The sequence below is a fragment of the Trematomus bernacchii genome, unplaced genomic scaffold, assembly GCF_902827165.1.
Source record: "Trematomus bernacchii unplaced genomic scaffold, fTreBer1.1, whole genome shotgun sequence".
In the NCBI taxonomy this organism is placed as follows: domain Eukaryota; kingdom Metazoa; phylum Chordata; class Actinopteri; order Perciformes; family Nototheniidae; genus Trematomus; species Trematomus bernacchii.
In genome coordinates this window covers 434,105-460,006 of record NW_022987613.1, presented here as the reverse complement: position 1 = coordinate 460,006, position 25,902 = coordinate 434,105, and the positions used below count along the sequence as shown (strand labels likewise).

General features: G+C 40.3%; 1 pseudogene; it reads right to left on the bottom strand.

Annotated features, from left to right (window-relative positions):
- Positions 1 to 4,336: 4,336 nt before the first annotated feature.
- On the bottom strand, positions 4,337 to 25,661 carry LOC117483701 (annotated as a pseudogene).
- Positions 25,662 to 25,902: the final 241 nt, after the last annotated feature.

The following is a 25,902-nucleotide window of genomic DNA, read 5'->3' as shown; positions in this document are numbered from 1 at the left end:
CTTCATTACAGTGAATGACCAGAGTCTCATTGATAAAAAAAAACATTTACACGGCTGAATGGAGGATCCAAGGCGCTTCGGAGGCTTTTCTGTACAATCTCAAAAACTGCAGACGCCTCAAGGAGAGACTTGAAAAGATCCATGCCGAGCTGGATGGATAGGAAGAAGACTAATAACCAGCGGTTGATTGAAGCCGGGATTTTTTTTCCGATACTTTGACTTTTCTTTAAAGTAAAATAAAAATGGGTAACTACTATGGAAAACAATCTGTATATATCTATCAGAATGCAGTCAATACCTGTTTAATAAGTGTGTTGTTGATGACGATTGAAAACAGAATGAATAGTGATCCCCGTGTAAACAGAACGGTTGAAGTTTGTAAACTAGAAGACATTTTGGATATCGTTCATTCTGGCAGTACTATTCCGGGTCATTGGGAAACGATTGTAAACGAAACTTTTAAAGTGGTACTGGAATCTTCATTTTCCGAAACATTCTGTAACATTACCGAAGAAATGAAACAAACACCAAAAGTGTATCATGTGCTCGCATTGTATGCTCTGTTTGTAGATGTAATGCATCTTTGTGTCAAAAACAGCATACACATGAATACTTTGGCCGAAGTGCAAAAACTCCATTATAATATTTCCCTTCATCTGGGGGATTCTGTGCTGGAGAAGATCATGGGGATGTTGCAATCAGTATAAATGTATTACTGCTTCCTATGGGGTGAAAACAATAAATTGTAAATATGAAATTCTGCAAATAATAAAAAGTGTTTTTACATTTTAAAAAACTGTTGTCTTCAAATCATAGTATAGTATTTCCTACATATCATGTTAAAAAAAGAGTCACAGTATAGAATGTCTGAACATTTATTTTTAAAAGTACTAGTATAGTATGTTAAAAGTATCGTGAAAAAAGTCCAAGTATAGTATGTAGTTAAGAATTATATTATATAGTTTGTCTGCAATGTCAGTATAGGATCTCTAAAAAAAAAATTAGAGAAAGTCATAGTATAGTTTGACAAAAAGATCTTGAAAAAGTCATGACATTGTGTGTTGAAATGGTTTTGAATAAACACATCAGTATTTTTAAAAAGTAAAATTGTATCAAGTGCATCAGACAACTCAAATTACTCAATTTGAACCATATTATAAATAAGTAAAGAATGGTCATAGTATATAGCAGGGCTGTTTAATAGTTTTCTGTGTTTCAGTGTTTCAGTGTTTCAGTGTTCAGTGTTTTGTATGTCAGTGTGTCAGTATTTCAGTGTTTCAGTGTTTCAGTTTTTTGTGTGTCAGTGTGTCAGTGTTGCAGTGTTTCAGTGTTTTAGTGTTTCAGTGTTTCAGTGTTTTGTGTGTCAGTGTGTCAGTGTTTCAGTGTTTCAGTGTTTTGTGTGTCAGTGTTTCAGTGTGTCAGTGTTTCTGTGTTTCAGTGTTTTCAGTGTTTCAGTATTTCAGTGTTTCAGTGTTTGTGTGTCAGTGTGTCAGTGTGTCAGTGTTGCAGTGTTTCAGTGTTTTAGTGTTTCAGTGTTTCAGTGTTTTGTGTGTCAGTGTGTCAGTGTTTCAGTGTTTCAGTGTTTTGTGTGTCAGTGTTTCAGTGTGTCAGTGTTTCTGTGTTTCAGTGTTTTCAGTGTTTCAGTATTTCAGTGTTTCAGTGTTTGTGTGTCAGTGTGTCAGTGTGTCAGTGTTGCAGTGTTTCAGTGTTTTGCGTGTCAGTGTTTCAGTGTTTCAGTGTTTTGTGTGTCAGTGTTTCAGTGTGTCAGCGTTTTGTGTGTCAGTGTGTCAGTGTTTCAGTGTTTCAGTATTTCACTGTTTTGTGTTTTCGTGTGTCAGTGTTTCAGTGTTTCAGTGTTTCTGTTTTTCAGTGTTTCAGTGTTTTCAGTGTTTCAGTATTTCAGTATTTCAGTGTTTTGTGTTTCAGTGTTTCAGTGTTTTTGTGTGTCAGTGTTTTCAGTGTTTCAGGCCCCGGCTCCACGAGGACAAATACGGCAAAACGCATCGGAGTAACGCAAACGCAACCGCAAAAAACCTTCCGACCACACGCAATATACACCGGATTGTGTCAAGCTCCACGAGACGGCTCCGTTTACATCCAACCGCTGGAAAAGCTGCAGTACATATGCCGAACCTGTACGTGGCGCTGTAACTTCCTCCACAAAAGCAGCAACTTCCTCCACAAAAGCAGCGAAGAAGAATGGTTGTCATGGCTGCACTTCTGTTTATTCTCCGGGGTGGGGGCGGAGGGAACCGCGCAGAGTTTTTCGCCGGTCAATGTGTGTTAAAGTTTAAATCTTCATGCTTCCTCATGCAGCAGCTGATCCAGTAAGTAAACCCGACAGTAAAAATAAACATATTTATAACTAATTTAGGTAGTTTGAGAGGTAATTAAAATAGCTAAGGGTGGTGATCTGACTTTAAGTGTGTGTTTTGCTCCCGCTGCTTCACAGCCGGAGAAGCTGCGTGTCTCCGTCCTGTCAGATTAGACTTCACTCGCGTTTATGTTCATATCGAGATAAAGATAAATAATCTGAATTCAGTGTGCAGTGTACTTTTGCGGGGGTGAGCAGCAGAGGTGGGGAGAGGCGGGGAGAGGCGGGGCTATGAAACGCATGACCGTATAGGCAACCCCACGGCCCCGTTGGACCCCCCAGAGCGCTCCGTTCCCAGATCTATCCACCTTTGGACCCGTTGTCGTTTGCGGGGTCTGTTTCTACGTTTCTGTTACGGCGTCTTCGAGCTTAAAGGGTTATACGCATGAGAAATATGCGGATTCAACCCGTTTTCGTCCTCGTGGAGCCTACGCCTCAGTATTTCAGTGTTTTGTGTTTCAGTGTTTCAGTGTTTCAGTGTTTTGTGTGTCAGTGTTTCAGTGTTTTGTGTGTCAGTGTGTCAGTGTTTACAGCCTTTCTTTGCTCTGATCAATCCCCAGGGATCCTCCCCTGGAAGGAATATAGCAGGATGAGAGAAAAACATTTAAAAAAACGTATCTTAGAAGTGGCTATAGCATTTGATGCAATTCTAAAAGATAGTCAGATTCCTAAAAAGTTGCAAACGGATGCTGGAAAAGAATTATTTAACAAGATTTTTGAAGCCTTGCTGAAGAAACAAATAATTCTTTTCTTTGCTCCTGTAGGTGTAATCAGAATCAGAATCAGATCAGAATCAGAATCCCTTTATTAGTCCCACAGAGGATACATGTACATTGTTACAGCAGAAAGAGCCAGAGACAGCTTCATGTTTCCTAAAGCATGCATACAAAGAGTATTAAAGATTTTTTTTAAAGAAATTATAATTTTTTTAAAGTTCACGTTTTACAAAATACACAGTTTTTAACGGCATATATATATATGATATTGCACATATTGCACATAGTTGGTATTTAACAGCAAGGGGTGTTATACAGTAGTCTGTGTAGTTGTGTGGGGGGTCTACTAGGGTCGTGGTGGTTATATAATCAATAATGTTGGATATCTTGAACACACTCATTCATTATTCTTGAAGTCACACACACTGAAGTTTACTGATCTGGTTACATTTAAAACGGCACAAATCATGTACAGAGCAAGACATAATCTACTTCCTAGGAAATTACAAACATTGTTCATAGACAGAGAGGGGGGGTATAATTTGAGAGGAAATCTACATTTGAAACAACTCAAGGTCAGAACAACTGTGAGAAGTATGAGTATAACAATCTGTGGGGTGATTTGATGGAACGGTTTGGAGCAGGAGTTCAAACAAAGCACAAATATAATTCACTTTAAAAGGATGTACAGAAACACTTTCTTGGAAAACTATGAGAATGATTTAAGGTGATTGAAGATGAGAGCTGATTGTAAATGTATGTATAAATGTAAATATGTAAGTAGGAATAACTTGCAGAAATGATTTAAAGGATAATCATTGATCAACGGTAAGTAAGGGGTGGGAATTAATAAGCATTTGCTTCCTCCCGCTCCCTTTCGGACACATATGATTTATTATTATTATTAATATGAATATTGATAAATACTGTATTCTAACAATACGGTATTCTGTTTTTCACATTTGTTATTTTTTATTTGTTTTTTTAATCTGTTCGAAATAAAGATGGAAATGAAAAAAAAATGAAATGAAGTCGTTAATTCATGAGAAAAGCACTCAGATAGAAAGTCAGAAACATTTGAAATATTTGTTTAAAATGTCGTTTAAATAAAATGTCCAAAGAAAGTATTCAGAGTAATTCTTATTATAGTTTTATAATTGTTTTATATATTTCTCAAATGACCTGCTTTGACTGCAGTTTGAGAAACTTCTGGATTCAGTCTGAAAGCATCCTTTTTTTACTTTAAACATGATCTTTAATAATGTTGTAGTTTAGTTTAACTCTGAGAGGTGGACTGGCTGGACTCCTCACTGGGACTCTGGTTCTGGACCAGCTTGCAGGGTCCAGGAGTTCTTGGAGAGAAGGAGCGCTTCCTGCCGCAGGACTCGGGGGATGGGAGTTCCTGAACATGGAGAAACAGCTTCAGTTATTATGCTCCAAATATCTGGAACAAAGTCACAGAAAGAATGTGTCTGCAGCTCAGAGAGTCCTGCTGGGAACCCACACATGTTGAGGAGCCCAAAGTGTGATGAGAGAAATGTACAGTACGGGTCCCCAGCACATAGAAGCTGCCGGATGCTAACCTGCATATGTTGGGAGAGCTTTACAGATCAGGAGAGGAACTAAGTACATTTACTCAAGCACTGTACTTTTACATTACATGTTATTTGTTAGACGCTTTTATCCAAAGCGACTAACATACTCAATACTGTGGGCAATCCCCACAGGAGCACTTTGGGGTGAAGTGTCTCAGGGACACAACGACATGCTGACTGCAGTGGGGTTTGAACCTGTGCTCCCCTGATCCGAACACCAACGCTCTATCCACTGCGCCACACGCCTCCACACTTAAGTACAATGTTGAGGTACTTGTACCTTTCCTGAGTATTTCCATTTTATGCTACTTTGTACTTCTACTCCACTACAGTTCAGAGGTACATGGTGTACTTTTACTCCTACACTCTTGTACTTCTACTTTTACTCAAGTACAAGATCTGAGTACTTCTACTTTTACTCAAGTATATTTTGATGATAATACTTTAACAGGTTATAATGTTGATGTTTTCATGTGTTTTATTCTACAGAGTTTATTTACATTTTACAGAGTGTCAGTGAACGCGTCACTGTTTTGATAGACAGTTGTTGTGAAGAGAAACAGCCAAAATGATGAAGAGAGAAAAACAAGAGTGTTGTTTTCCTCTGAGGACATGCTCCATGAAAGAGTTTCATATCTTGATGAATGGAGGATATTCAGTACTCACAGTTCTTCTGGATCTTGGCTCTGATCGTCTCATCCTCTCTGATCCTGTAGGGATGAACACAATCCAACAGTTATGGATCCAGTTTAAAATAAGTGTTTGTTCTTTGAGTCAGCTTCAGAGTCCTGACTGATCTCATGCTTTACATCCCATCATATCTTCTCTGCAAACACTACGACTGACTGCCACAGCTCTCAGCTGCATTACAGGAAGTAACAGTCATTAGTCAAGGAGCTAAAAACATCCCATCAAAAACAGACTACCTTTTCCACTCTTCTGTCAAATCCCATATGTCTGGTGGAAAGTTGATTACTTACTAAATGTGGCTTTGCATTTTCAGCTGGCCTTCTATAGTTGATGGAAGAATGAAAGAGCCTGCAGTCAGTGGGTAACATCACTGATCTGTTGTGATTCCCCAGTGAGAGAAACACCTCCCTGTGTTTCATACAATACTGCTGAACCAGCAGAGACCCCTTACTGACCTGAGGGTCTCCAGTCTGCAGTCTGGACTCTCCACAAGATCTCTCAGCAGCTTTTCTCCTGAATCCTGCAGATCATTGCCTCTCAGGTCCAGCTCTCTCAGATGGATGTTGGACTTCAGAGCAGAGATCAGAGCAGAACAGCTGATCTCTGACAAACTGCAGTCCTCCAGTCTGAATAAAGAAAACATGATGAGGATAAAAATCTGTTTATAATCCAATCAGATGTTACTCAACATTTAAATATATTATACTCACTTACTTACTTTAATAATATCATTGTGTGATTCTTATTTGCTAATGTTTATCTATATTTACTACTTCTCACTCTTCTTAGCTAAGCTTGGGGAAAGTCCTTATGAAGAAGATGTGTTGCAGTGTTGTTAGTGACTCTCTATGTGCACCAACAGTATGACCTTCACCTCAGGTGAACTGAGGACCTCCTGATACGGCCTCCCTAACTCCCAGAATGCTCCTTCTTCATCACCAAGCTTCCCCCTCCCTTTCTCCTCTCTCTGTGTTTAAATATGCAACCCAAACTCTACTCTTCCTCTTCCTCTCTGCAGACTGTATGCTCTCTGTGTGACTGACTGAACTTTCTTCAAGAAATAAAATACGACAAAGACAGCTGAATCCTTTGATTCTCTCTCCACATTTGATCAATAAATTCCCACCACAATATAAAACTAAAATGACTTCAGATGACCTTTATTCAGACGTTATTGTTTACTAAATATTAAATACATACATTTACTCTTTACAACTAACATCTATTACAGTTACTTTAAGAAACACTCAACATGTATGTCTGCAGTTCTTTCTTCTTACTCTTAAAAATGAAATATGAATATAAGGACATTTACAACTTTATGGATGTAAGTTATTAATGAATATAAATCAGGTTAAATCACAAAGTGAACATGTGAGATCTCCAGCAGTAACAGAGAGTCAGTGAACTGACCTGAGAGTCTCCAGTCTGCAGTCTGGACTCTCCAGAAGATCTCTCAGCTCCACTCCTGAATCCTGCAGAGCGTTGAGACTCAGGTCCAGCTCTCTCAGATGGATGTTGGACTTCAGAGCTGAGATCAGAGCAGAACAGCTGATCTCTGACAAACTGCAGCTCCACAGTCTGAATAAAGAAAACATGATGTAACTTTAGAAAACAATGTTCCTGTTTGAAATAACTCCAGGTTTAATAATCTGTTCAGAGTGAAACAGGGTTTTAATGTCAGAGATGATGCAGAAACAATCGACTGATAATCTGGAACTTTAACTTTGATCAGATGTTGAACAACTCCTTCATCTCCCTCACAGCTCATCAGTACTGACAGCATCTCCACTGACTCATGGAGCACAGAGTGAGTCTGTGGAAGCTCAAACACTCCCTCACACATTCACCTTCTCTTTGTTACTCTGATCAATATTCAGTCATTAGCAAAAACGGAACAAATAAAAATAACATTGTATTTGTTCAAATTCAGAAAATCATGAACACAAACAGATCAATATGAACTGCAGTCAGTGAACTGACCTGAGAGCCTCCAGTCTGCAGTTTGGACTCTTTAGTCCAGAACTCAGCAGCTCCACATCTGAATCCTTCAGAATGTTCTTACTCAGGTCCAGATCTCTCAGATGGGAGGGGTCAGACTTCAGAGCTGAGGCCACGACTTCACATTCAGTCTCTAAGGGTCCATAGCCAGTAAGTCTATAATAAAACATATATTACAACATGTGTTAAAAAAGAGGAAACATTATATTAACATCAAGCATTTGATGAAAAAAGATTTGGCATGTTCTGATAGACATTTGCTGTTAGTCCATTTAATATAATATATAATAATATATGATAATAGAGTGTAATGAGTTGTCAGTGTGATCTGATTACATGTCTGTGCTCCTGCTGTCACTGACTGTTACCAAAAGAAACAGAAATTAAATTAATCACTTGACAAATTAGAGATGTACATATTTAAATGTTAATTAATATGTGGATGTGAATGATGGATGAAGGATGTTTTGGTTTCTCTGAGCATCTGAACATTTATTGCGCACACAAACACAATTAACAAACCAATAAAGTTTCAATATTTTCAACTTGATAGCATCAGATGTTCCCAGTATATCAGCATTAAGACCTAACTCTGTTATTGGTGGTAAATGATATAGATCTGATTTTAAACTCTAACACATTGTGATAAAAACATGTTTAATGATAAAGAAACTACTAGAAAGTAATAATAACATGTTTCTGTGATAACTGTAAGTCCTGCTGTGTGGTGTGATCACATGCTGAGAAACCTCTAAAGTCCTTCATGTGTTTGACATGTCGCCTCCATCACTCAATATGAAGAGAGGAACGCTTCAGTTTAACTATTATTATAAATAAATAGAAGATCAGTGTTGGTTTATTTTGCTCTCAGTATTTAAACAGCAGAAATGTTATAGTGTTTATTTGAATAATTAAACTCCTGATCCACATTAGTTTATAAAGTTAATCACATCTGGACTTACACAGCCTTCCTGCAGTTCCTCACAGCTGGAATCAGTCTCCGTTGTCCCTCAAATGATGTGTTGTACTGATCCAGGTCCAACTCATCCAGAACCTCCTCTGACATCTGCAGCATGTAGGCCAGAGCAGAGCAGTGGATCTCAGAGAGTTTCTCCTCTGATCTGTTCTCTGACTTCAGGAACTCTGTGATCTCCTGATGTACTGAGTGGTCCTTCATCTCTGTGAGACAGTGGAAGATGTTGATCATCCTGTCAGGAGAGGAATCACTGCTCATCTCCTTCAGGTTGCTGATGGCTCTCTGGATGGTTTCTGGTCTGTTGTCTGTGCGACCCAGCAGGCCTCCTAAGAGTCTCTGGTTGGACTCCAGAGAGAGGCCGTGGAGAAAGCGGACAAACAGGTCCAGGTGGCCATTTTCACTTCGGAGGGATTTCTCCATGACTCTCTTCAGGAAGACATCCAGGGATGGGTAATCCTGATCTCTGATGTTGTTATAGTCTCCCTGCAGGAAGTCCTTCAGTACCGCTGTGTCTCTGTTGGTGTAACAGTGCAACATGTAGACTGCAGCCAGAAACTCCTGAATGCTCAGATGAACAAAGCAGTAGACTGTTTTCTTGAAGATCACTCTCTCTCTTTTGAAGATCTGTGTACAAACTCCTGAGTGCACCAAGGCCTCGGTGACGTCAAGACCACAGCGCTCCAGGTCTTCTTGGTAGAACATGATGTGTCCTTTCTCCAGATGTTCAAACGCCAGCCTCCCCAGCTTCAGAAGAACCTCCCTGTCAGCCTCCGTCAGCTGCTGTGGACTCGTCTCATGTCCCTCTTCATACTTCTGCTTCTTCCTCTTGGTCTGGACCAGCAGGAAGTGTGAGTACATGTCAGTGAGGGTCTGGGGCAACTCTCCTCTCTGGTCTGTAGTCAACATGTGGTCCAGAACTGCAGCAGTGATCCAGCAGAAGACTGGGATCAGACACATGATGTGGAGGCTCCTGGAGCTCTTGATGTGAGAGATGATTCTGCTGGACAGGTCTTCATCACTCCATCTCCTCCTGAAGTACTCCTCCTTCTGGGCGTCAGTGAAGCCTCGTACTTCTGTTACCCTGTCGACACACTCAGGAGGGATCTGATTGGCCGCTGCAGGTCTGGAAGTTATCCAGACGAGAGCCGAGGGAAGCAGCTTCCCCCTGATGAGGTTTGTCAGCAGCACGTTGACTGAGGACTGCTGAGAGACATCAGACACAACCTCATTGTTTCTGAAGTCCAGAGAAAGTCTGCTTTCATCCAGGCCGTCAAAGATGAGCAGCACTTTGCAGACAGCCAGCTGCTCTGCTGTGACCTTCTGTAAGGTTGGATGGAAAACATGGAGCAGCCTGAGAAGACTGTACTGCTCACCTTTGATCAGGTTCAGCTCCCTGAAGGAGAGCAGGATCACCAGACTGACATCTTGGTTTCCCAAACCCTCGGCCCAGTCCAGAGTGAACTTCTGCACTGAGAAGGTTTTTCCAACTCCAGCGACTCCGTTGGTCAGGACCGCTCTGATGAGAGTCTGTTGGTCAGGTAAGGCTTTAAAGATGTCCTGGCACTTGATTGGAGTGTCATGGAGGGGCTTCTTCTTGGAAGCTGTCTCCAGCTGCCTCACCTCATGTTGGGTATTAACCTCTTCACTCTGGCCTTGTGTGATGTAGAGCTCAGTGAAGATCCTGTTGAGGAGGGTTTCACTTTGATCAGTTCCTTCAGTCACACGTTCACATCTCCTCCTCAGACTGAGCCTATGTTCATCTAAAACCTCCTGCAGACCACTATCTGCTGGAAGAGAAGGAAACATGAGAGAATGAGGGAAATGCTCTGAGAATCTAATTATAACATAAAACAACAACAAACAGACTGAGTTTAAATGTTTTATAAACAGCTTACTGTCTATGCTCTACAACAGTATACCTGTTCAAAAACAAATGAACCAGGAAGAGGAATAAGACGCTGCATGTGTTCGGCCTCTTACCTCGTACAGAGCTGGTCTGACTGGCTGTCTGCAGTCCAGCTCTGGTTCTGGATCTTTCTCCACACTGGGGACAGGAGGGGTCTCCTGATGGAGGTCTCTGCTCCCAGTATGAGGTGATGCACTGTCTGCAGAACCAGTGTCCACAGCTGGTAGAGACTGGATCCTTCAGGACGTCCTGACACAGAGCACAGCTGGACAGCTGCTCCTCCACAGGAACACCACTCTTCCTCTTCCCTCTGTGGAGATGAACACATCCTTTACAGCACGTCACATTAGTGGAGCTGATTCTCACCAATGGGCAGAGCGTCACAAACGTCTCTCTCAAGATGAAATGTGTCACGCTGCACGAATACGCAGGTGACATGAATTTCACCTCTTCACTTTCTTGGTGTCTCCAGGCACGGATCTGGGTCTTTGCATTGACTCTACATGTAATCACACAAAGCTCTGTTATATCTGCTAATGCTAAACACAACCAGCTCACCAGGTTATCACTATCATTAATAAACATCTTTAAAATACATATCATAAACATGCACAAGTAGTAAATAATGTTTTGGACGATATATTTAGTTTTTAGTGAGTATTTATCAATATCTTTGCCATTTAAAACCTTTTGATGCCACTGATACAATGATGCTATAAATGCATATTGAAATATCCTCAAATAATGTTAGCGTGCTGAACTCTGCTGCCTTTGTTCTGTACTATACTGCACACATGATATTATTAAAGAACAGTTTAATATATTAGATTATATAAGAACTGGATCCTCTTCAGGTCAGGTTACAGCAGAAACTCTTACTTTGTGTCTGAGGGTCCAGGTTCATTACTGAAGTTTAGAGGATACTCTTTAGACCGGTCACTCTTCAGAGACAGACAGCTGGGGACTGGAGACTCTGCTCTCTGTCTGTGGAAACAACACATGTTTTAAACATCATTAGTTCATTCAGAGAGCACATTTTGACTTCTGTCTGTATATAGATTATTTGCTATCGCTGATGACGCCAGGGATCAAGAGTTTAAACTTTGTTACTGTACTGTTACTAAGTTTCTTTACTGCGATCTTTAAAGAACAGGTTAGATTATCAGATAACATAAAAACTGGATCCTCTTCAGGTCAGGTTACAGCAGAAACTCTTACTTTGTGTCTGAGGGTCCAGGTTCATTACTGAAGAGTGGAGGTTCATGTTTAGACTGGTCACTCTTCAGAGACAGACAGCTGGAGACTGAAGATGTGTCCTCTTCCTCATCTTTAAAACCACTCATCTTCTCCAGTCTGAGAGATAAACCAGTAACACTGAAGACGAACACACACACACACACACACACACACACACACACACACACACACACACACACACACACACACACACACACACACACACACACACACACACACACACACACACACACACACAAATCTTTGTATTACTGAAATTAAGAGCTTCATATATTTTATATACATATTTTAATGAGGCCAATTGAGCAGATAGTATTACACTGGAAAACTAGAACAAACATTTTTAGTGAAACAATAATGAAGATTGTTTAGAAAATTCAGCAGTTTTATTTAAAAACCATGAGTAGGACACGCCTTTTTTGTGCTGATTTTATATGAATATTTTAATGACATTTTAGCTGAAGCCACTCTCACAAAATCACAAGTGCAAAAACAACACACTTGTTTACTCCTGTTAGCCACAGATCAACACACACACATGCTGTGTATCATAATAATATTTAATGTAATGTAATTTAATGTAATGTCGGTCTGTTACCTGCTGGTATGTTAGGGTCAGATCTCTGATCACCACGTGTTCATTATGAGGTGTCTCCCCCTGCTGGAAACACACAGGAACAACACGTGGTAAATACACACAATATGTTCTCAGTTAATGAACATTTCTCTAAAGCTTCACTTCATTAAATGCTTTAATATTACCAGTGGCCGACTGTAACTAAGTATATTTCCTCAAGTACTGTACGTTGTTTTTGTTTAATCCAATACATCTCAGAGGGAAAAATTGCACTTATTACTGACTACATTTATCGAACACATGGTTTCATCTAAATAACAAATGATCATTATTTCATTACAAATACAATGTTGGAGACATGTCTAGAAAGGGAAAACAGATTTATGTTTTAGAAAACATTTGCTTCTTTCCACCTGAGATTTACCTGGTGACCTTTGGAGGGGGCCGACCCTTAGGTTGAGAACCTCTGGACTAAACTATCAAACTTTATATTAAGGAGTAAAAAAGCTGCTCTAAGATTAAAGCGTTTGTATTAATAATGTCAGTAATTATGACACACACACACACACACACACACACACACACACACACACACACACACACACACACACACACACACACACACACACACACACACACACACACACACACACACACACACACACACACACACACACACACACACACACACACACACACACACACACACACACACAACACACACACACCAGGGGTGTCAAACTCAATTTCATCGCGGGCCACATTAGAATGATGGTTGCACTCAAAGGGTGGTAACTTAAAGACTATATAAATATACATAGATAAATATATATAATATATATAAAATAATGTATTATTTTACAATATTTCCTCTGCATTAGATCAGGGTTGCCAACTTTGGGTACCTGGCTGGAGTGAGATTTTGATATCATGGGTTTAATTCGGTTTAATTACACATATGCGCACGAAATGACTGCTATCGTGTCAGCAGCGGGATCTTAGCATATATATATAGGATATATATACAATATATACAAATACACAATAATGGATAATAATAAAATAATGGAAAATGTATCCAACTAAATTAATTATTGTGAGAGGCCTATGAAACACACACACAAACAAATCTACAGACTTACTCCAAACTGCCAAATATATTAATTAACACACTCTCACTCTCATATACTCTTTGACTCTATTTTGGCCTAGTAGAACAATAAGCAGCAGACTTTTACTTTTTTATCATTTCTACTGGATCTTAGATCTGCGCATGCGCAATACGTGTCGGCAGTTGCTGCTCCAGAGTATTTTTGTTGGGTAATCTATGGGAGGGCTAACCCATACAGTGGTGGGGCTCAAGTCAGTATATATGTAATTACATACACGCTCCCCCCGACAGTGAAACGCCACGCGTGAGGTTTAGATGATTTCCCTGTCTCAATCCAAATTGAACTGTATGAAATAAAAAGGCACATTTGTCTTGAAGTAAATAAAAAGGGCGACCTGGAGCCAATCCTGCAATTTCCCCACAAGTGAAAGAGTTGACATGCTGAAAACCCAACCCCTGCAGGGGGGGTCTGGGGGGATTCTCCCCCAGGAGATTTTTTTAAATACTAATATAAAATACACATTCTGGTACTCTCTTGAGAAGAAAAATAAATAAATCTATTACTACACGACATATTTAAAAAAATGAATGGCATTTTAGTTTTGTGTTACTTTGTTCTGAAAGCTGAAGCTGCTGCTCCTCACAGAGAGAAGAGGGAAGAGGCTGTGTGAATTACTTTACATTGTGGATAAGGGTGGATAGCCCCCATTGTTCTGTGTGTCAAAATGAAAGACACACACCTATCAATCATCAAACCGTGGGGTCTTATTTCATTACGTGTTGATTTCTTTTTTTTTTTTTTTTTTTTTTTTTTTTTTTTTTTTTTTTTTATTGAACATTTTTTTAAACATACAAAAGCTCGGTGAGGATATCATCAACTTATCAACATAAGTTCAAGACATTCATTCACAATAAGACAAAAAAACATAACTAATACATCCAGTAAGAGCCAGGGGGAAAGAAAAAAGCATAAAGGCACAAAAACATTTAAGAGGCATTAAGCTTACTTAAAATAATAACCATTTGGAAATGTCATTGCAAATCTTTATAGACAGGTTACAAGATTGTATTTTTCTAAGGGACAGAAAAAAGGACTTGAACTCATTTATGAAACAGGGAAAGGAGGGCTTGCCTCCTCTCCATTTACTACAATGTAAATGGTATTTACCCAAAATAATAATTATATTTACCAAATCAGAAATGGGAGAGTCCAAATTATCAATATAATATAAAATGTGATATATTTTGAAGGCCGGAATATTTGTTAATTTAAGTAACAACCAATCTCTCACATTCGACCAAAACAATTCAGAAAAGGGGCAAGAGAAAAAATAAATGTTCCAACGATTCATCAGATAAATTACAAAAGGAACATGGTTCCACTTCAAATTTAAATCTTGAATTTAAAAAAGTAGAAACCGGGTAGATTTTATGAACAATTTTAAAATGAGTTTCTTTTGCTTTAGGGGAAATAGGCCATTTTATAAAATCAGATAGAGCTTTTTCCATTACAGATAAAGTGTCTAAATCGGTCACTTGAGGAAATAAGCCTCTGTTAAAATTGTGAAAAATGTGGGATTTCAGGGAAGCATTAATAGATTTGTTATTCTTAAGAGTATCGCCAATAATTTCCAAATTAGGTAAAACTGATACAACATTTGAGTACAGTAAAGTATTATGAATCATTCCAATAAGTGGTACAGGAATTGCTTTACAGATTTTGTTATAATCTTTAGCAGTACACGTTATATTGTATTTCGTTGAAAAGGCCAAAAAATCTAGCAGTTTACCATTGCAATCTAGTAAATCTCTAACAAACAAAATACCCCTCTCATGCCAATCACTCCTAAACAAGGATTTTCTGTTTATGATAATCACTCTATTGTTCCATAACGTAGATCCATGAGGAGAAAAATTGTGGGTAAATATCATCTTCCAATAATGAAGTATCTGCTTATGAAAATTTGACAATTTGGTCGGAATCTTATTAACCTCAAAATCACATTTTAAAAGAAAATCAAACCCTCCTAGACGTTTAAATATGGCCTTTGGAATATGGAACCACATGGATTCTGGCTGGGACAAAAAGGCTTTCAACCATTTTATTTTAATTGTTCCAATCATCGATTCAAAGTCTAAAGCTTTAATTCCGCCTTTATCATATTCTTTAACAAGCTGTGACTTTTTAATGTAGTGAGTTTTATTTCTCCACAAGAATTGGAAAATAATTGAGTTGGCTTTTTTTATATTAGCCGAAGAGACAAAACATGAGTGGCATGGATAAATAAGTTTAGATATACCTTCTGCTTTAGTAAGAAGAACTCTGCCAAAAATAGTAAGATCTCTAGTTAACCAACGACTGAGAGATTTCTTCATATCTGTGATACGGTTACAAATATTAAGATCTTCTCTCCTGATATAATTTTTAGATAATGTTATTCCCAAATATTTCACCTCAGGTACCACTCTAATAGAGTCAATAGTGGAATCATCACATGAATGGATAGGGAGTAATTCACATTTTGAAAGATTAAGAGATAACCCTGATGCTTTTGAAAAAATTGAAATTGTGTTAAGAGTTTCCTTTACCATGGATTTATTCTTTAGGAAAATGGATGTGTCATCCGCAAATTGACTAATTTTGAACTCTTTGTCAAAGAGGGTAATGCCTAATATTTTGTGATTCTTTATAATAAGCGTTGTTAATACTTGGGTGGTCAGAATAAATAATTTGGGGGAAATAGGACAACCCTGTCGAATACCACGTAAAACCTTAAACCTAGGGCTCATTCCAGGGTTCAAAGATACAGAACTATAAATGTCCGAGTAGAGCATCCTAATTATGTTGCAGAAATGTTCACCAAAAACCCAGAAATGTCAGAGTTTCCATTAAAAAGGAATGTTCAACAGTATCAAAAGCCTTGTAAAAATCCAGAAATAGTACGAGACCTTCAGTATCAATAAACTCCTGGTAATCAAGCATATCCAATATCAGTCTGGTATGGTTATGAATACTTCTGCCCTTTATAAAGGCTGATTGACATTCATCTATTAGTTGATTCAGACCCGAGTTTAACCTGTTAGCATAAACATGTGCTAAAAGTTTGTAATCATTACATAACAGGGTAATAGGTCTCCAATTATCCAACAAAAGATTATTTTTATTTGGTTTTGGAATTAAGGTAATAAGGCCATGTTTCATGGTTGGCGAAAGGTTTCCTGCTGAAATGCAATCTGTGAACGCCTTATAAAGCATTTCTCGCACATCACACACATTACACATTACGTGTTGATTTCTATCAACACGTAATGTTGTATCGATGTATAGAGATGTACTACCGCAAAAGTATTCTCCGTCGGGACTTCCTGCAACAACACCACGCCGTTATCGTGATTCTGATTGGCCAGAAGACATTATCAAAGATGTTCTATTGAGAAGACGATCACTACGTGACAAAAGTTTTCAAAACCGTTTCTAGTCTTCGGTATTCTTGTTTTTGGCGTGAAAATAGTTTGGGCAGCGTGAGAGCGTGAGGTTGAGAGTGAAAGCGTGTGTCACACGCCAGATGCGTGAGAGTTGGCAACCCTGTTAGATTATTATCAGATAGGGTAATAACTTCATAATTAACTACGTCTGAAAGCAGAAGTCTAGGGCACATAATTACAAGTAATTGCAAGTCTCTTCAGTGCGCATCTCACAAAATGAGATGCATTGTAGGACATGTAGTTTATGGGCAACGCGCTCCTGTAAAGCAGCACGTAACCTTATACAGGGTGCGTACGGGTGCTGGAAATCCTTGAAAATGCTTGAAATTGTACGAGGTGTTTTCAAGGTTTGAAAAGTGCTTAGATTTTGGGAATGGTGCTTGAATTTGGGATAAAGTGCTTGAAATTGTAAATGCTTTACTTCGCTTTTTAGATTAAAAGAAAATAAAGAAGTCTGAGCGCGCTTAATTGCTTCGCTTTTACATAAAACAGCTCCGCTCCGGCCTTCCCGCGCTATGCGCGTGACCGGCAAGTGTTTTTGTTACGTGTGTGACCTGGGCATTCTGATGAGAGTGATAGATGACAGTATGCCAGGAGGTTGCCGTTTCAACGAGCGTTGGCTAGCAGAAGACAAATACAAGCCATGGCTAAGACGAGGGTCAAGCGAAGCCCAAGAGTAGCCTCCTGCAAAGTGTGCAACAATAACGATGCGAGAGTCTGCGCTGACGAGCCACACACCACACGAAAGGTACGCCATAGTAGAGCATTTTAGATTAGGCTATCGTTGCATGTAAAATACATGACACTTTTCTCTGTACAAGCTCGCCAAAATGGCTTCACTAGTCTGGCAGTATTTTAAGTGTCCGAAAATGACAATAAAATAGCGGTATGCAACGTGTGTGTGAAGCAGAAATCCTGCAGCTCCACCCGCTGTGACGGACCGGTGAGCGGAGCAGAACACACATTAAGAGTTAGACCTAACACACTTAGCTATTTGATCTACCTCTGGAACAAGCTAAACTAGTTATACATATATTTATTCTTCACTGTCGGGTCGCTCATTACTGGATCAGTGGGCTGCAGGAGATACTGACGGGCTGTCAGGAGAGAGAGAGGGGGGGAGAGAGGGAGAGAGAGAGGGGGAGAGAGGAAAAGAGAGCGATATCGGTATCGGCCGATACTGATTCCGGCGATCGGCTCCACAATTGGCGATCGGAGCATCACTAATAATTGTATATGATATGTTTTATAATGATTGATCATGAAAGTGTTATCAAAGCTGGTAAAGTTGCAGCTAGTTTGAATGACTTTGTATACTACAGAGTAGCTTGTGAATTTACTCCAGGTGGAACTAAAGTCTGATTTAACACTTGATTATATTTCACATCATTCATCCACATCTGTAAAGTAACTAAAGGTATTAAATACATGTAGTGGAGTAGAAGTACACCATTTACCTCTGACTTCCCTGCTGAAAAAACCAGCTTAGACCAACAAGGCTGGTCTGGCTGGTCAGGCTGGTAAACCAGCCTGACCAGCCAGTCAATATTAGGCTGGATTAGTTTGCTGGTTGAGAGGGGTTTTGGACACTTTAGCTGGTCAGGATAGCTGGTTTGGTCACAGTGGTCTAGCTGGTCACCATTAGCTGGTCGGGATAGCTGGTTTAGCTGGTAAAAGCTGGTGGTCACAGTGGTCTAGCTGGTCAGGATAGCTGGTTTGGTCACAGTGGTCTAGCTGGTCACCATTAGCTGGTCGGGATAGCTGGTTTAGCTGGTAAAAGCTGGTGGTCACAGTGGTCTAGCTGGTCAGGATAGCTGGTTTGGTCACAGTGGTCTAGCTGGTCACCATTAGCTGGTCGGGATAGCTGGTCTAGCTGGTAAAAGCTGGTGGTCACAGTGGTCTAGTAGCTGGTCACCATTAGCTGGTCGGGATAGCTGGTTTAGCTGGTAAAAGCTGGTGGTCACAGTGGTCTAGCTGGTCACCATTAGCTGGTCAGGATAGCTGGTAAAAGCTGGTGGTCACAGTGGTCTAGCTGGTCACCATTAGCTGGTCCGACTGGTATGATCTTGAGTAGAACTTTAACTGGGATTACTTGATGGTTAAGCTGGTCATATATGATGATGAAACACTCTCACCCAATTGCAGTAGCTCAATGAACATCTATCGTTTCAGATCAGAGCACCTACCTTACCAGAAAGGTACCAGAATGTATAGAATGTCTGTAAATAAATACTCATACATCAAATGATTAGAAGCAGGAAAATAATTTATAACACACAATGAACATTAACACACATTTGAAAACATTTTCAAAACACCCATTACTTCATATTTTTAAGCAATTTCCTTCAACTGTTTCTTTCCGCTTTTCACAAGGTCCTGTATTTTTTGTGAAATGTAGTAACCGGCCAACTTCTCCTTCTCGGTCTTCTCCACGTTTTGTGAATTCAGCCATCCTTTGAAGCACTCTTGAAAAGAGAAAGGAAAAACAGATTACATTTTAGCTTTGTGTTATGATTACTTAAATATGTGCACTGTGAGATGAAAAAGAAAAATGTATCAAGTTTAGTTTTGAACATTCACTGTGATTGGGTCTATTGTCCACGCAATACACCGTATTTAATTTTTTATTTAATATTCTGTTCTTGTAAATATCATATTCTATTATATTACATGTATATAAACTTTTTGCACTACTTTTTATTTTGTATTTTTGTATTTTATTGTATATGTTGCATTGTTGGAGGAGCTCAGGTCAGAAGAATTGCATTGACATTTCTACACTGTAGCTGCTGAGCATATGAGAATAAAAGCTTTGAATCTTGAATCCAACACTTTTTTCAGTGGAAAATCCTGAATTGTAGGATACTTTGGCCATAATAATGCTTTATGATTACATTTCTAGTGAGAAGTGTATATTTTACTTTCAGAATCTTCCTCCAGTGGATGTGCACCTGCGTAACACATGGTGCCTCTTGTCTGAACAATTTTTTAAGCGATTTGTAATCTATTCTTGTCGACTTGCAGCCTAAATACAAAGATAACTCCACTCTCCTACCACTGCTTACCTCTAATGAGCCTTGGTAGAACTAGTGTCCGAGTCATGGGGTCCAGAACGGACTGAAGACATGTGGAACAGAGTCATGGGGTCCAGAACGGACTGAAGACATGTGGAACAGAGTCATAGGGTCCAGAACGGACTGAAGACATGTGGAACAGAGTCATAGGGTCCAGGACTGACTGAAGACATGTGGAACAGAGTCATAGGGTCCAGAACGGACTGAAGACATGTGGAACAGAGTCATAGGGTCCAGGACTGACTGAAGACATGTGGAACAGAGTCATAGGGTCCAGGACTGACTGAAGACATGTGGAACAGAGTCATAGGGTCCAGAACGGACTGAAGACATGTGGAACAGAGTCATAGGGTCCAGAACTGACTGAAGACATGTGGAACAGAGTCATAGGGTCCAGAACGGACTGAAGACATGTGGAACAGAGTCATAGGGTCCAGAACGGACTGAAGACATGTGGAACAGAGTCATAGGGTCCAGAACGGACTGAAGACATGTGGAACAGAGTCATAGGGTCCAGAACGGACTGAAGACATGTGGAACAGAGTCATAGGGTCCAGGACTGACTGAAGACATGTGGAACAGAGTCATAGGGTCCAGAACGGACTGAAGACATGTGGAACAGAGTCATAGGGTCCAGAACTGACTGAAGACATGTGGAACAGAGTCATAGGGTCCAGAACTGACTGAAGACATGTGGAACAGAGTCATAGGGTCCAGAACGGACTGAAGACATGTGGAACAGAGTCATAGGGTCCAGAACGGACTGAAGACATGTGGAACAGAGTCATAGGGTCCAGAACGGACTGAAGACATGTGGAACAGAGTCATAGGGTCCAGGACTGACTGAAGACATGTGGAACAGAGTCATAGGGTCCAGAACTGACTGAAGACATGTGGAACAGAGTCATAGGGTCCAGAACTGACTGAAGACATGTGGAACAGAGTCATAGGGTCCAGAACTGACTGAAGACATGTGGAACAGAGTCATAGGGTCCAGAACGGACTGAAGACATGTGGAACAGAGTCATAGGGTCCAGAACGGACTGAAGACATGTGGAACAGAGTCATAGGGTCCAGAACTGACTGAAGACATGTGGAACAGAGTCATAGGGTCCAGGACTGACTGAAGACATGTGGAACAGAGTCATAGGGTCCAGAACTGACTGAAGACATGTGGAACAGAGTCATAGGGTCCAGAACTGACTGAAGACATGTGGAACAGAGTCATAGGGTCCAGAACTGACTGAAGACATGTGGAACAGAGTCATAGGGTCCAGAACTGACTGAAGACATGTGGAACAGAGTCATAGGGTCCAGAACGGACTGAAGACATGTGGAACAGAGTCATAGGGTCCAGAACGGACTGAAGACATGTGGAACAGAGTCATAGGGTCCAGGACTGACTGAAGACATGTGGAACAGAGTCATAGGGTCCAGAACTGACTGAAGACATGTGGAACAGAGTCATAGGGTCCAGAACTGACTGAAGACATGTGGAACAGAGTCATAGGGTCCAGAACGGACTGAAGACATGTGGAACAGAGTCATAGGGTCCAGAACGGACTGAAGACATGTGGAACAGAGTCATAGGGTCCAGGACTGACTGAAGACATGTGGAACAGAGTCATAGGGTCCAGAACTGACTGAAGACATGTGGAACAGAGTCATAGGGTCCAGAACTGACTGAAGACATGTGGAACAGAGTCATAGGGTCCAGAACTGACTGAAGACATGTGGAACAGAGTCATAGGGTCCAGAACTGACTGAAGACATGTGGAACAGAGTCATAGGGTCCAGAACGGACTGAAGACATGTGGAACAGAGTCATAGGGTCCAGAACGGACTGAAGACATGTGGAACAGAGTCATAGGGTCCAGAACGGACTGAAGACATGTGGAACAGAGTCATAGGGTCCAGAACTGACTGAAGACATGTGGAACAGAGTCATAGGGTCCAGAACGGACTGAAGACATGTGGAACAGAGTCATGGGGTCCAGAACTGACTGAAGACATGTGGAACAGAGGACAGGCATGGTTCCATGTACAGGGAACTTTTTGAACCTTTCTGCAGCGATAAATAAAGAAAACAAAGAAGACATTTTTAATAATAGTAATGATGGTAACAACAATTATATTAGTATAACTATAGCACTTACACAATTGCAAAGTGATTCTCACAACAAAAATAAAGAACAAAACAATATCAACAATAAAAAAACAAATGATTATAGGAATGTTAAGAGACAAAGAAATGATAAACATTCTGAGAGGCCGACTACAAAAGGTAGACTCAATGGCTCTTGATGACATCAATGAGCAGTCCCAATAGATGCTGTGGTATAAAAAGAAATAGAATAGGTCCAGATTTCTTCTATTTTGTGTTGGATGATTTGTTTTATTGATTGCTGATGGATGTATATATATAGGGTTTATTCAACAGCAGTAAAGCATTAAGTTGCTAAATGAACGTACACTGAACTGTTAAACAACTTACCACTATTTAGGAAAGGCTCTGATCAGGAGGGTTGACTAGTAGGACAGCAAAGAGGTGGTGTCATGTACAACCATTGGTAGATGTTACACCTGAAAGAAAGATAAGGAAATAAGAGAAGACAGGAGGACAAACATCCTCTTAAGTAAAAGACCAAATCAAGTCAAGCTTTAACCTGAGCCTGTTTTTTCAGTCTTTACAATGCACTGTTGGAAAATACCTTCCAAAGGCTAAATTCAAACTCAATACCATAAATAACTGGGTACCAAAGTGCTTTACCTGATAGAACACGTTCCACACGGAGCAGCAACCATCCGGCTCGGCCTTTTGCTGCATATCATCTCCTCCCTCTCCACTGTTTCCATTAGATCTCTACTGTCCAATACAACTGAAATTCCCCAAAAAATCATATTAAAAAAAAGTTAAAAACAATAACTTGCTTTTGGCATTGAAATAGATTAGATTAGATTAGATTAGAATCTCACCTTTTTCCTGGATGTCAGGAAGGCGTTCCCTTCAAGTCCGCAACCAGTCATAGGGGTTCAAATGCAAAGCCTGAACGATGACAAGAGCGAGATTTACATTTTACAATTATATTTTTAATTCATACCAGAGCAGTGTGTACATAGGCCCTGTACGACATGCAGAGAACAGACAGACTCACACAGACTCACACACTTTGGTGATGTCCTTATCTGATAATGTTTCATCTTTTAGCAGCAAAGTAACATTACTCAAAGTATATGTATGTTTTGCATCTCCTCAACAATGGTCTGTATCATTGAGTAGAAAAAAAACTGTCCCCACAATTTCAGGTAGATTAACACACATTTGTAAGAAAAGTTTACAATGAAGCACAAAAACCCTCTTTGTATTAAGCTAGCTGCCACAGAAAGTACAGTTTAACATGCTAACCTTTGGTGGAGAGCTACAGTTAGCTAACTTCATGTTCAACACAACACCTCTAATGGCATTACATTGACGATTTTAAATAAAACGTAACCCTCTCAACTTGTAAGATAACGTTAAGTTAACTTACAACTTATAGCTGCATCACCTTTTTCAGGGGAAACACAAACTGCAGAAAACGTTAGCTGCTAACTATTGTTAGCTAAGACAGCTAGCCTCCTAGCAAACGTAAGGTTAAGTTAACATTAACGTAACGTTGTAAGAAAGCAAAACGAACCTTCGAGAAAGCTTTTACTCTCAGACTTGGTGAAATTGTGTAGTCTTGCTTACCTCCAGAAGGACTTTTAGCGCGTTTCCCAGTAGACAGAGCTGTCAGAGCGGTGCCTCTCAGAAGAGCAGCCGCTGGGCGGGGTCACAGAAACGTTCAACTGATCTTCAATCCTCGACCGTTACGGACCGTCTCCACAGCAGCGTTAAAAAAATCTTGGAGGTGGGCGTATCTGAAGCTTGGGGATTTTTTGCGAACAACCAATCTCATGAATCTCCCGCCCGTGACATACGAAGCAAAAAAGCCCGAAGTAAACTGGATATAAACTCCCCAAAACAGGCGAAAACATACCACTGTCTCTGCCACCTCCCTCCATGCCTGGCTCCTCCGGTTTATATCCCGGTAGGTCTGGTCATAAAGCACCGGGTGATTGATTCGCTACCGCTAATTTCTCCTCCATTTTTTGGAATATGAGGAAATGACCTGCAGTTACGGGCCGTCTCCACAGCAGCGTTAAAAAATCTTGAAACGCTTCTGCCCATTCACTTTGAATGCGGTGACGTCACTTTCCCTCACTTTTCGCCGAAATGCATTGTGGGCAGGCGAGCGGAGATTTTCAGGATTTTGAGGATTCAAAGTTGAACAATGTTCAACTTTTGAAGCTGAGGTGGAAGCGGCAGCCAATCAAATCCCGTGTACGCAAATCTGACCGTTCAAGCTCTAGCCAATCAAACGGCGTGTATGCTGGGAGAGACATACCGCAGGTCATTTCCTCATATTCCAAAAAAATGGAGGAGAAATTAGCGGTAGCGAATCAATCACCCGGTGCTTTATGACCAGACCTACCGGGATATAAACCGGAGGAGCCAGGCATGGAGGGAGGTGGCAGAGACAGTGGTATGTTTTCGCCTGTTTTGGGGAGTTTATATCCAGTTTACTTCGGGCTTTTTTGCCTCGTATGTCGCGGGCGGGAGATTCATGTGATTGGTTGTTCGCAAAAAATCCCCAAGCTTCAGATACGCCCACCTCCAAGATTTTTTTAACGCTGCTGTGGAGACGACCCGTTAGTGCCAGTCAAAACATACCGCTTTGTTTCAACTACTGCCGTGTCGCCGTTCCCCCGTGTCCCGCCCTCTCTGTCTGTCTGTGTCTATTTCAGTTTCGCTAGCAAGACTGCTGATAGACCAGCTTCACCAGCTTCACCAGCATAGACCAGCTAAAACCAGCATAGACCAGCATGACATCCATGCTGGGCTATGCTGGTTTAGCTGACCAGGCTGGTCTTGAACCAGCAAGAACAGCCTGGCCAGCTTGTCCAGCCTGGTAAACCAACTAAACCAGCCTAACACCAGCCTAACACCAGCTAAAACCAGCTAAAACCAGCTAAAACCAGCAACCATCTTAAACTGGTCTATGCTGGTTTTTTCAGCAGGGTTATGTTTACTGCCAACCTAAAAGTACCTCAAAAATAGTAATCAATAATATATTGAAAAGTTATTTGGCTGATTGTTTTATATTGGCTCAGCCAGGTTATATGGGATGCCCAGTCTACGTACAGATGGGTCACTCATTTTGAAATATTAAACTTAGTTTTCTTTTCTAACATTTTTAATTTTTCATCCTCATGTAGAATGCTATTATGAAACACACATTTGGTTGTTTACAGCATAAAGAACATCTGATTTAATGTGAGGTAGGGAAATAATCATTTGAGTATAAGTATGTGTATATAAATATGTAATTTACAACAGCTGTAAGATGCTTGAAAAGCTTGAAAATGCACCTTGAAAATGCTTGAAAAGTGCTTGAATTTGACTTTGGAAAAGGTGTAAGAACCCTGCTTATAATAAACGTATTATATTATTTGCAAGCTCTTGTGGGCCACATAAAATGAAGTGGCGGGCTGTGAGTTTGACACCCCTGATCTAAACCATCATAATAATAAACTTGGTTAAAATACATAAAATCAGTCAGACAGGCCGCTCTCCATTTTGACTGCGCTGGGCTGTCACATATTATGTTGCTTTGATGAATCAGAAAACAGGCAATAAAACAAGTTTACAACACTTGTAGAAGTCTCATTGGACTCTAGGACGCTGATGTTCTGACATCCAGTAAAACAGAGTAAATAATGTGTTAGAAAGCAGATCCTGGTGTTAACACTCACCCTGTTGTCCTCCTGCTCCGTCGAGCTGTAAAACGGCGTTTGGCACTCTGACAAGTCTGACTTCATACTTTCACTTTCAACTTCCCTCCCTCCCTGTCTGCAGCCCCCCCCCCCCCCCTTCTCTGTTTCATAACCAGCCTTATCAGCTGAACAAGTTCACATATGTTCAGTGAGATACAAATAAAGCTAAAAACAATCTCAACAAAGTTATTGAAATAAATATATTAAAACAGTGTGAAAATAAACCAGTACAAGTAAACATGCTGTCTTCAAAACCTCACTTAAGTTAAAGTGTGTAGGT